Source organism: Cricetulus griseus, chromosome X, assembly GCF_003668045.3.
Source record: "Cricetulus griseus strain 17A/GY chromosome X, alternate assembly CriGri-PICRH-1.0, whole genome shotgun sequence".
NCBI classification, from domain to species: Eukaryota; Metazoa; Chordata; class Mammalia; order Rodentia; family Cricetidae; genus Cricetulus; species Cricetulus griseus.
In genome coordinates, this window is record NC_048604.1 from 120641130 (window position 1) to 120653351 (window position 12222).

The following is a 12222-nucleotide window of genomic DNA, read 5'->3' on the forward strand; positions in this document are numbered from 1 at the left end:
TGGTTTTATTTTGACCAACTACTCCTAGACTTGCTCTAAAATGTGGGTAAAGTACACAATGAGATTCTTTCAGAGAAAACTGGCTTTTTTGCCAGCAGGTAGCAAAGGCATATAGTTTGTTAGTTGAGGGTGTGAGCCCATGCTCACTTCCCCATCTCAAAGCTGGGTCCTCCTGGCTTGAGCTTCTGAAGGCCTTATGCATGCTGTCAACAGTCTCTGTGGGTTCATATGTGCATCAGTCATATTGTGTATGGAAGATACTGTTTACTTGGAGTCGGGCATCACCTCTTAAAATGTTTTTGGCCTCTCTTTTTCATAGATTCTTGAGATTGAGGGGAGAGCTTTTATAAAGACTTTCCTTTTAGGCTGACTTCTCCAAAGATTACTGTGTTAGTTACCCTCTACTGCAAGAAGCTTCACAGGTGAGGGCTGAGTGAGGCACTGATCTATGGGTATAGTAGTTTGACATTAGGAGTCATGTTATTGCTATGTTTCTTTAGCAGATTAATATTTGGTATTCTCCTAGGCCTATCTAGTTCCAGGTTCTTCACCACATGAGCAGTGTATGGCACAGGTTTCATCTCATCTTAAATCTAATCAGAAAGTTTCTAGTTTCTTCTATAACATTTGTGCCACTGTTGTACCAATATATTTTGCACTCATGTCACCGTTGTAGGTTTCAGGGACTATAGCTGAGAGATACTGATGATTACCTTTCTATACTACCTCTCAAATGTTCATTAATTTTAGCTGTCCTTCCCCATATTTCTTCTTTTATTTCGTTCTTCCCTCCCACTCTCCATTTGATGCTCCCATTCTTGCCCTCATCCCTCCTGTCCATCCATAACTATGTATTCTATTCCCTCTTCCTAGGGGTAAACCTATTCTTCTCTACTAGTCACTTTATACCTTACTGCTGTAGGTCTATGGATTATATTTACTTATCATTGACTTAACAGCTAATATCCACATTAAAGTGAATACATACAATATTTGTCTTGTTGGGTCTGAGTTGCCTCAATCAGAATGATATTTTTCTAGTTTCATCAATTTACCTAAAATTTTCATGATTTCATTTCTTAATGACTAAGCAATATCCCATTGTGTAAATACACCACATTTTATTTATCCATTCACCTGTTGGTAGACATCTAGGTTGTTTCTAATTTCTGGCTATTATGAACAGAACAGCAATAAACATGGTTGACCAAGTTTCTCTATGGTAGAACTGGTATAGCTAGATTTTGAGGTATATCAATTTCCATCTTCCTGATGACCTGCCACACTGATTTCCACATTGGCTATATAAGTTCATGTTTGAATTCCAACCAACAATGAATGAATAGTTCCCTGCACTACACAACCTCACCAGCACACTCTCTCTCTCTCTCTCTCTCTCTCTCTCTCTCTCTCTCTCTCTCTCTCTGTGTGTGTGTGTGTGTCTGTGTGTGTGTGTCTGTGTGTCTGTGTGTCTGTGTGTCTGTGTGTATTTGTGTGTGTCTCTTATCTTCCTCTCTCTCTCCTTCTCCCTCTCCTTCTCCTCCCCTATAGCTCTTTCTTTCTTAATTGATTTTGGCTATTCTGACTGGTATATGATGAAATCTATGTAGTCATGTATTTCTCTGATGGTTAAGGATGTTGAACATTTCTTAGTGTTTATCAGCTGTCTGTGCCTCATTTTTGAGGACTCGGGGTTTGGTTTTGTACCCACTTTTTCTACTGTTATTTGCTTAACACAGCAATTTTATTTGTTACATATAATACAGAGGAGGCAATGGGTGGCTCTATTTCCTACTGAAGATGCTTTAGGTATGGGTCAGCTGTGGCTGGACAGTTTCTCTAACAGAATCCTAATAGGCAATAGACATCCTGCTTCCTTAAAGCATAATTGTGTGCTCTCTGGGTTCATCTAAAGGTATGAATATCTAAGGTATATTTTAAAGTGTGGATTTTGTCCTGTGTAGGAAGTTGTTCTCATTGTTAGAATGAGAAGACTGTATTTAGTGTTGTTATGACAAATATGAAGACTATCATAGCAGGGAACAGAGATTTGGCTCAACTTCAAATATAGCAATGGTAGCAATGGATTTGTAGACATTTAGAAAAATGAGGGAGATCTGTGGATTGCCAATTATAAAGAGGGGTCATGAAGTTGCTGATGGCAAGCTGAGGAATTGGGTATCAAAGGCAGGGGTCAAGAACTTGATCCGAAATTGAGGGTGAACAAATGTGAAGAGTCTTGACTCCATGTAGACTGATATATCGGGAGTCTTGTTAAAATTGGACGAGAAGGATCCAAAGACAAGAGATAAAGATGGCCAGAGGAAAGAAAGCCACACATTAAAATTAAGAGAAAGCTTTTTAATGGCAAATTAGAATACTTGAATTTTATCTATTGACATTTGGACAGATCAGATATAGTTTTCATGAAAACAATTTGACATGATCAGATATAGTTTTCATGAAGAAAATGAAACATGAGAGTGGAAAAGGGTTTGGACAGAAGAATTTAGGCCAAATCAATTTTAAAGACTTTTAGACAGTGGCAGAAATAATAGAAAAAATACTGGATCAATACATGAAGTGTAGAATTAGAAGAAAGATGTCTATATGAGAAATAAAAAGGAAAATCAGAAATTGGAAGGGCTGAAATGACCAAAAAGTGTTTCTAGTTTATGGTTCTGCAAAGAAACAGGTTTATTCCCAAGTTAGGATAGTTGTAGCCTCACCTCCTAGCAGGGCGTTTTTCAACTTAGAAAACATAGACTTAGAACAACTTAGACTTCAAAAAGCCTCCATTGCTTATTTGCTCCCGTGTACAAAGAATGTTCTTCTTGTCCAATGAACAAAGCCAGAGCTGGCATAATATATGAAGATTTCAGATAACTTTCCCTGTTTCTTAACATTTAGGAGCTCTCAAAAGCATCATGAAAGAAATGCAGTGTTTATTCCTCATGTTTTTATGTTTGTTTGTTTGCTTGTTTCTTTAGGTTCATGGGGATTAAAAGGCTTCAAGAATCCAGTTGATGGAAGCACCTGTATGCATTTCTAAGATTCTTTATCTCTATTTTTAGTTGACTTCAGATTTACCAGAGGCCAAGGGAATTATTCAATTCCCTTTGAAGGACTCCTTGGAATGGTGCTATCTTAAAAGGATCTGCTAAACTCTTCTTCCAGTAATCACTGAAACCACAAATGACTTCCACGTGTCCTGAGGCATTTGGCTGTCATTAGTGAAAATGGTCTCCATCCAGTTTTGTTCTATTTTCTACAAAGCAAAGGGCCTTCCTCTCTTTTTATAGATAACTCTAAAGATAACAGGGCTCATATTTATAGAGACATATTAGTTGACCAGAAATGTAAATCATGACCTTCTGTGATTCATTGACCTTTTCTGGAGTTAAGTGTTCAATGTTCTGAAAGAAGGTTCATCAATGACATGTCACTCATCAATCCTCGAGAGAAGGGTAGCGCCCCTGGAAAGTAAGAGAGAGAAAACTGTCAACAAAAGGTACTATTGATTGCCTGGTTCCAGTCAAATGAATCTTCCAAGCTCTCATAGTTCTGAAAATGGAAACAGTAAATGCTCTTGACAATTGGTGTAGAAAAAAATCACCTAAATCTTCAATAGACTCCTATGTCGCTTGGGCCCATGTCAATTGTCTCTATCAATGTATTTTGATTTATGATTTTACGATCTATTCCACATTTCTGTTTCTTATTTCCTGTCCTTACAGGAAATAGCCACTGGATCAAAGAACCTTTTCTTCTTTTCATGGTAACTGATATTTAGAGACTACAATTAGGCACACATTGCTTCAAGACTAGACATTTCTTCTACTTTGGGGGCAAAATCACACAAATAATATGGCTTTTAGATACATGAAATTCTTCTCTTTGTAGCCTATCAGCTTTTTTCATGTAGTTTAACCCAGTATTTAAAAGAAAATACATAGTGAGATCATACAATTCAAATTTGATTTTATAGAATTTTTACTAAATCATTTTAGTTCTGTTTGTACTTTGTCTCTTTTATTGAAAGCTTGAATCTCTGTGCCATTATGACTGTTACTTTCCATTATATTATTATGCATTTTACAGTGACAATAATAATATTATTATTTTCCATACAATTACTGGAAATTGTTTCATCAATAAATAATGTTAAAAATAGAGGGCCTGAAATAGACTTCACATATGGATCTTATTTGGTTCAAACAAAAATGTTACATGTTTCTTTTTTATTTTAAGATGTATTTTTTCTGTTATTGAAATAGATTTTTTGTATACTATACTGATTATGATTTCCTTTCCCTCTATTCCTGCCAGTCCCTCTCCATTTCCCCTGCTATCCACCCCCCACCCTCTTTCTCTCTGTCATTACAAAAGAAACAGACTTCTAGAGGTTTATAATATAGTATAATATAATAAGATAAAACAGAAAAAATATATCAGACTAGTACAAAATGAACAGAGGGAAATGAAGCAAAAAAAGGCATAAGAAACAGATATAGATGCAGAGATCCACTCATTAGCATACTCTGGAATCCCATAAAACACAAAACCAGAAGCTATAATTTCTATGCAACAGTCCTATGGGGTAAAGAGATAGATGATAGATAGATAGATAGATAGATAGATAGATAGATAGATAGATAGATAGATTAATAGATAGATAGATAGATAGATAGATATTTTAACAATATGTAAAATAAGAATGAATATAAAATTTTTTAAAAAGAGAGAAAAAACCCTGACATGACATTATGGGAAAAGGAATGTCCAAAGATGTGATTTAGTTCATTTTCTGTTTGTTTTCTACTGCTAGGCATGCAACTTACCCTTAAGAGTACTTTGTTTCACAAGTGAGACTTTGGAGAAAACTAAATTTTTATTTGCAACAGGTTATTAATTGGAGATGGCTTCTAGGTTAGGGATGGGGGCATGTGTTCACTTCTTTCAGTTGTAAGACCCCATCTAGTGCAGACCTGCAAAGGCCCTGTGGACATTGCCTCAGTCACTGTGAGTTCATATGTGCATATGTGAATATGTGCATTGGTCTTGTGTTTAGAAGGCCTTGTTTCCTTAAACCTGTGGATTTGAAAGAGACACTCTATTTAAGGCTCTTTCTTATTATTTCCAAGTTCTCTCACTCTGCATATTGTTTGGAAATGGTTTTCTACATTTGTTTCTGTCTGAAACAGCAACAAGCTTCTCTGATGATATCTGAGTAAGGCACTAATCAATTAATCTAACAGAATATCATTAGGAGTTATTTTATGGCTGTGTTCCTTCAGTAGTATTTGGTTTTGTCCTAAGTCCCTGGGTCTTAGGTTCTTAGTCACCCAAACAAGGTTCAGTTGTGGGTTCTATCTCTTGGAGTGGGACTTAAGGCAAATCAGATATTGCTTGATAACTCCTACAAGCATTGTGCCACTATTGTACTAGCTTATCTTGCAGCCAGGACACTATTGTAGATCGAAGAGTTCGGAGCTGGGTTGGTGTTTAAATTTCTCTTGTACTAGCATACAAAGTACCTGCCTGTAGCAGAGATACTGTAATATATGGCCATAGTGGTCTTGCAAGTTTATTCTCCCACCAAAAATGGATGAGTTGTATCCTTGTCAGCATGAGTTGTCATTTGTTTTACTGATCTTAGGCATTCTAACAGGTTTAAAATGAAATCTTAAAGTAGTTTAGATTTGTATTAAGGATGTTGAATATATGTTTAAGTGTTTCTCAGCCATTTGAGTTTTCTCTGTTGAGAATTTTGTTTAAATCTATACCCATTTTTAATTGGGTCACCTGTTTGTTGATATCTAGGTTTTTCAGTTCTATATATAGTTTGGATATTAGCTGGTAAAATATTTCCTTATTCTGTAGGCTGCTACTTTGAATGACTGTGTCCTTTACCTTATAAAGCTTTTCAATTTCACGAGGTCCCATTTATTATTGTTGACCTTGCTGCCTCCACTAACTGTTCTGTTAAAAAAATTGTCTCCTATACAATACCAATGACTTTAAGAATATTCTACAGCTTCTCTTCTATCAGGTTCAGTGTTATCTGGTTTTATGTCTTTGATACATTTGTAGTTGTGTTTTTTGCAGGGTGATAAGTAAGGAAATATTTCTAAATGTAGACATCCAATATGAGCAGCATTATTTGCTGAAGATGCTGTCTTTTTTCCAGTGTGTATTTCTGACTTCTTTATCAAAAATGAGGTGTTCATATGTGTGTGTATTTATGTATGAGTCTTCATTTTTAAAGTTTCATTGACCAATGTGACTATTTTTGTGACAATGCCTTGCTGTTTTTATTACTCTAGTTTTACAGTACAACTTGAAATAAGGGATGGTGAGACCTCCACCAGTTTTATTTTAGCTATTCTGGTGTGTGTGTGTGTGTGTGTGTGTGTGTGTGTGTGTGTGTGTGTGTGTGTGTGTGTGTTTCCAGATGAAACTGAAAATTGTCCTTTCAATGTCTGTGCAGAAATGTGTTGGGATTTTGATGGGGATTGCACTGAATCTGTAGATTGTTTTTAGTAAGATGGCAATTTTTACTATATTAATCCTACTGATCCATGGGCATGAGATGGGAGTTCTTTCCATCTTCTGATATCTTCTTCAAAATGTTTCTTCAATATCTTAATGTTATTATGATGCAAGTCTTTCACTAGCTTGGCTAGGGATTCCCTGAGATATTATTTTATTATTTGTGGCTATTGTGAAAGGTGTTGTTTCCCTGGTTTCTTTCTCAGTCCATTTTGCATTTGCATGTAGGAGGGCTACTGAGTTTTGTGAATTAATTTTGTATTCAGCTACTTTGCTAAAAATGTGTGTTTATCAAGTGTAGGAATTTCCTGGTGGAATTTTTATGATCATGTTTGTATACTATCATATCATCTTCAAATACTGCTACTTTGACTTCTTTCTTTCTAATTTGAATCCACTTTATCTCCTTCACTTGTCTTATTGCTCTAGATAAGATTTCAAGTACTGCATTTAATAGGTATGGATAGCAAAGAAAATCTTGTTCATGATTTTAGTGGAACTGCTTTGAGTTTTTCTCCATTCGAGTTGATGTTGACTATAGGCTTGCTGCAAACTGCCTTTTTTATGTTGATAGGGATTGCTGTATTCCTGACATCTCCAGGACTTTGTATCATGAGTGGATGTTGTAATTTATCAAAGGCAATTTCTGCATCTTTCATTTTGTTTATATTGTTGTTCATGTTCATAGATTTGCAATTTTCATCAGGGAAATTTTTCTATGATTTTGTTGAAAAGGCTTCTGTATCTTTGACCCTAGTTTCTTGTCCTTCTTCTCTTCCCCTTCTTAGATTTGTTCTTTTCTTAGTGTTCCTGGAAATCCTGAATATTTTCTGTCCAGTGTTTTGTACATTTAGTATTTTCATTGACAGTGGATCCATTTCTTCTTTCATGACTTCAGTGCCTGACATTCTCTCTTCCATCTATTGTTTTCTGTCAGTGATGCTTTCCTCTAAGGTTCTTGTTTGAGAGCCTACAATTTTCATTTCCAGATTCCCCTCAGTTTGGGTTTTATTTATTGTTTCTATTTGTAGTTTCAGGTTTTGAACTGGTTTGTTCACTCCTTTCTTCCATTTGTTTGTGTTTTCATGGGTTTCTTTGTGGGATTTATTCATTTCATTTTTAAGGACCTCTATCATCTTGTCAAATGCTCTAATAAGGTCCTCATTTCATGCTTCAGCTCTGCTGAATTCCCCAAGACCTACTGTGGTAGCATTGCTAGGCACTAGTGGAATCATGTTGTCTCTGTTGGCATAAACAAGATGGGTAGTGGCACATGTGTATGATGCCTACATTCAGGAGGCTGAGGCAGGAGGATTACAAAATCAAAACCAGCCTCATCTATATAGTAATGCCAAAAATCAAGTTCTCCCATCCAAGAAATCAAGAAAGAGTTTATCCTTGAGGCAAATGTGAGTGACCATGACCCAGGAATAAGTATTCATGCTACCTGGAATGTTTTGTTATGGTAACAGTTTCTTGAAGTTTTTATAGTAGCAAATTAGAGAAAGTCATAAATTCATAAATCAAGTTGCTTTCCAAATCCATTGGTGGAGGTTTCAGGTGGTGGGGCTCATGGCCAAACAAGGAGGTCTCTGATGAAGACATTCCAGTGTGGGAGTTGGTAAAAGCTAATGATCTGTTTAGTACACACCAAGAATTTCCACATGGTACTTCTAAGAGTGTTCACAAAGGCAGAGAAGTGCTCAAAGGAGCTAACAATAGCCTTAGAATTTCTATTGCTGTGCCAAAACTCCACAACCAATATCAACTTGGAGATGACAGGCTTTATTTATCTTACAGCTTCTATTCTGTCATTTGGAGCATTCAAGGCAGGAACTTATATAGAGGCCAGAAAGGAGTATTGCTTCAGAACCACTTACCCAGAAGTAGCACCACACAGTCAAGTTAGTTTCCATCAAGTCACTAACCCACAGTCTTTCCTACATGGCAATCTGATGATGACATTTTCTCAACCAATGTTCGCTCTTGTTAAATGACTCTAACCTATGTCAAGTTAATATAAAAAAACTAGCTATCACAAAAGTCAAGATGATTTTGCTCTCTATCTGCAACATTTCAATTTTCTCCAACCAGCTAGACTTTCTAATTAATCAGCCATGTAGAATCATTAACACAAATCTTGATTTTTTACTGGGAAATTCAGTTCAAAATAGATAAGACTCTTTCTCAAGGAAAGACAGACAGACACACACACACACACACACACACACACACACAGAGAGAGAGAGAGAGAGAGAGAGAGAGAGAGAGAGAGAGAGAGAGAGAGAATCTGTTATTTCTACATTTCCAGTCTGTCTTGTTCGAAGCAACAAAAATGCTTGCCATCAGTCAGACAAATCAAAGATAGTATGATGAATATGTAAGGAAATTTTATAGAAGAAAAAGAGTTCATGAGAACTGATATGAGGAACTGAAAATCTGAGAAAATGACTCAGACATTGAGGAAATGAGATTTATTTCTTCATTATTGAAAGAAAAACAGAATTAATGTAATCTCTGAGGGTTCTCTTGGGCCTTTGGTGGGTCTGCAGTGTTCTCTCTCTCTCTCTCTCTCTCTCTCTCTCTCTCTCTCTGTCTGCCTGTCTCTCTCTCTGTCTCTCTCTGTCTCTCTGTCTCTCTCTGTCTCTCTCTCTCTTTCTCTGAAAACAAGCCTTTTCTGTGTCAAGATTCGTATTTCCTCAATGTATTGCCTTTACATTGTTTTGATTTCATTTTTGCAGCTTTTCTTTTTTTTAGCTAATTGCTATGCTATAAGGGGCATCAAATAGCTGAAACAGGTTGTTTGTGTGTGTGTGGGTGTGTTCCTGGGAGAGAGACATGGGGTTGTCTAGGATTAAAAGAAGCAGTGGGCTAGTCTTTCAAAATTATGAGATATGTATAGAATGCAGATATGCAACTGAAATAGGATGGAGAGTTTATGTGTAAACCAGGGAAATCAGAAACTAATTTAGAGGGCCTGGATAAACTGGACTATGAGTCAAGGGAAGAACAATATTTCTTCTTAATTCTGGCTTGTTGGCATAGCAAACATATTTGTTGATCAAGACATTTTTCAATAAAATGACAACAATAATAAATGCAAATCTTTTCCTTGTGCCTTTATTAAGTAGCTTTAGCAGTCAAGGGCAGGAAATTTAGGGGGGATTTTTTTCATGAATCCTTAACTTCAAAAATCAAAAACATAAGCACGCCACAGAAAGATTTTGTATAAGATTAGTATGTAAATAGTAAACCAGGCAGCCATAGTCACCTTTAATGAATCCCTTCATAACAATAGAGAGGGAACAGTCATCGTCACCTTGATGAATACTTTCACAACATTGGACAGTCCATGAAAGCTTTGTTTCAAATTAGCCCTCACTAACAATTACATTTGATTTGAATTGAGTAATACTTCTCATAAGAACCTATTCTATTTCCCAAGTAAATGGAGGAAAATAGAATAGATTATATTGAGTGACATAACCCTGACCCAGAAAGAGAAACCCTCCTGGTCTTCACTCATCTGTGGTTTCTAGCATGAAATCTCCAGTGCATTGAATCCCCTGGAATTATACAGATTATTGTGAACCAATATGTTGATTCTGGACATTGAATCCATGTCCTTTGAATGGGTAACAAGAGTTCTTGACTTCTAAGCCACCTATCCAGCCCTGGATATAATTATATTTTAATTTTAAAATTGCAAAAGACTGTACTTTTTTCCAAATAATAGCCAGTATATGGCACCCATTAATCCATGATATGGCTAATATCCACTATTTAATTTGGTTAAGGTAAAAATAATTTGATCATCATTTAAATAATGATCTGAGTCATTGATACCTGTTTTCTTCTGTGTGTACCAATGTGAAATTAGTGCTTCCAGCACTAACAATTATCTTTAGAATAAAAGGAAACATAAATGTTAGAATTACACCTATGTACCTCCTTAAGTGATTCAGTAGAAAGCACATAAACACCTACCGTGGTAAAGTCACAACAAAATGGCAAACTTGAAAAATCAGGCCTATAGATCTTACTTCTATTTATTAGGAAATAGCAGACCAAATTTAAGCACCATGAGGAAAACAAAGGTCATTCTTTTAAAAATTTTTTTTAGCTTATATTAATTACACAGAGGTTTTGTCTTAGGGTTTCTATTGCACAACAAAACACCATTACCAAAAACAAGTTGGAGAGGAAAGGGTTTGTTTGGCTTACACTTCCAGATCATAGTCCTTCATTGGAGAAACTCAGGGTAAGAACCTGGAGACAAGAGCCGATACAGAAGCCATGAAGGGGTGCTGCTTACTGGCTTGCTCCTCATGGCTTGCTCAGCCTGATTCCGTGCAGAACCCAGAGCCACCAGCCCAGGGATGGCACGACCCACCATGGGACTGGCCCTCCTGCACTGATCACTAACTGAGAAAATGCCTTACAGCTGGTTCTCATCGCGGTATTTTCTCAACTGAGGCTCCTTCCTCTCTGATGACTCTAGCTTGGGTCAAGTTGACACACAAAACCAGCCAGTACAATTTCCATTATTGCATTTTTATGCATTTGTTCAATGACTTTGATCTATTCACCATTTCTGATACTCTTTCCCTGTGACTCCTTTTCCTTCAATATCCCCTATAGTTCCCCTTTTCAGAAAGTAGAACATCCTAACAATAATTGTCCCTTCAAAAAACAAATCAATGTCAGAAAAAGAGGGTGTAACAGCTGTTGTAGCTTAAAAAAAACTTCATACTTCATAAATATTTGGAACGTGTATTTCAAATTTCTACAGATCAGGTATTAGATGTCATTAGGAAACAATTAATTTTATAAAGTGTACAAATGATGTTTTGGTTATAAAATTTATCTTCTTAGAGCTGCAAAATGAAGCATTTGTCAATAAAACCTCATGGTCTATGATTTAGTTTTCAATACTTTAATTAGAAGACAAAAATATTAAAATGATTAACTTCAATTTTTCTAAATATTCTCTAAATTTGAAAGTCAAGTACAAAATGCTTTAAAGAAGGCAAAATTTCCTGAGCTATAAATTCTGATATGCAAATCAGTATCAAACAAAAATTTTGGAACAGATAAACACAGCAACTATTAGTTTTATTTTCATTTTCTCTGTCGATAAACCTCTACTTTTCCCGAAGAAACATGAATGAATATTACAGATACCTCTGGAATTTGTATTCTTTCCCTTTTAAATAAGTTTCCACTACTTTCTTACTCAAAATATAAAACACATTGGCTTCCATCAGTTCTCCCAAATAGAAAGGGAAACATGGCAGGAATCCTTAAATCTTTTCAAAAGGTAATGTGTTATGCACATCAGTATCTACTATTCTGTTTATTGAAGTCATTAAACATGTCATTGGTGGTTTTACAATCTGGAACTATGTAAACATTTTGGAGAGAATAGCCAGTTAGATTTGTGGAATGTGCATTTATACTTAATGCCAGAAGACCTCTTTCCGTCTTATATTCATTTCGCTTGTGGTAGTAGCATACCTTGGAGAAAGGGAGTAATTTGATTTACAGTTCCAGAATCATAGTAATGGTGGGGAAGGTAAGGCTGTGTGAGGCAAGTTCATCACATTATATAGGTAGTCTGGAAGCAGAGAGAGAGAGAGAGAGAGAGAGAGAGAGAGAGAGAGAGAGAGA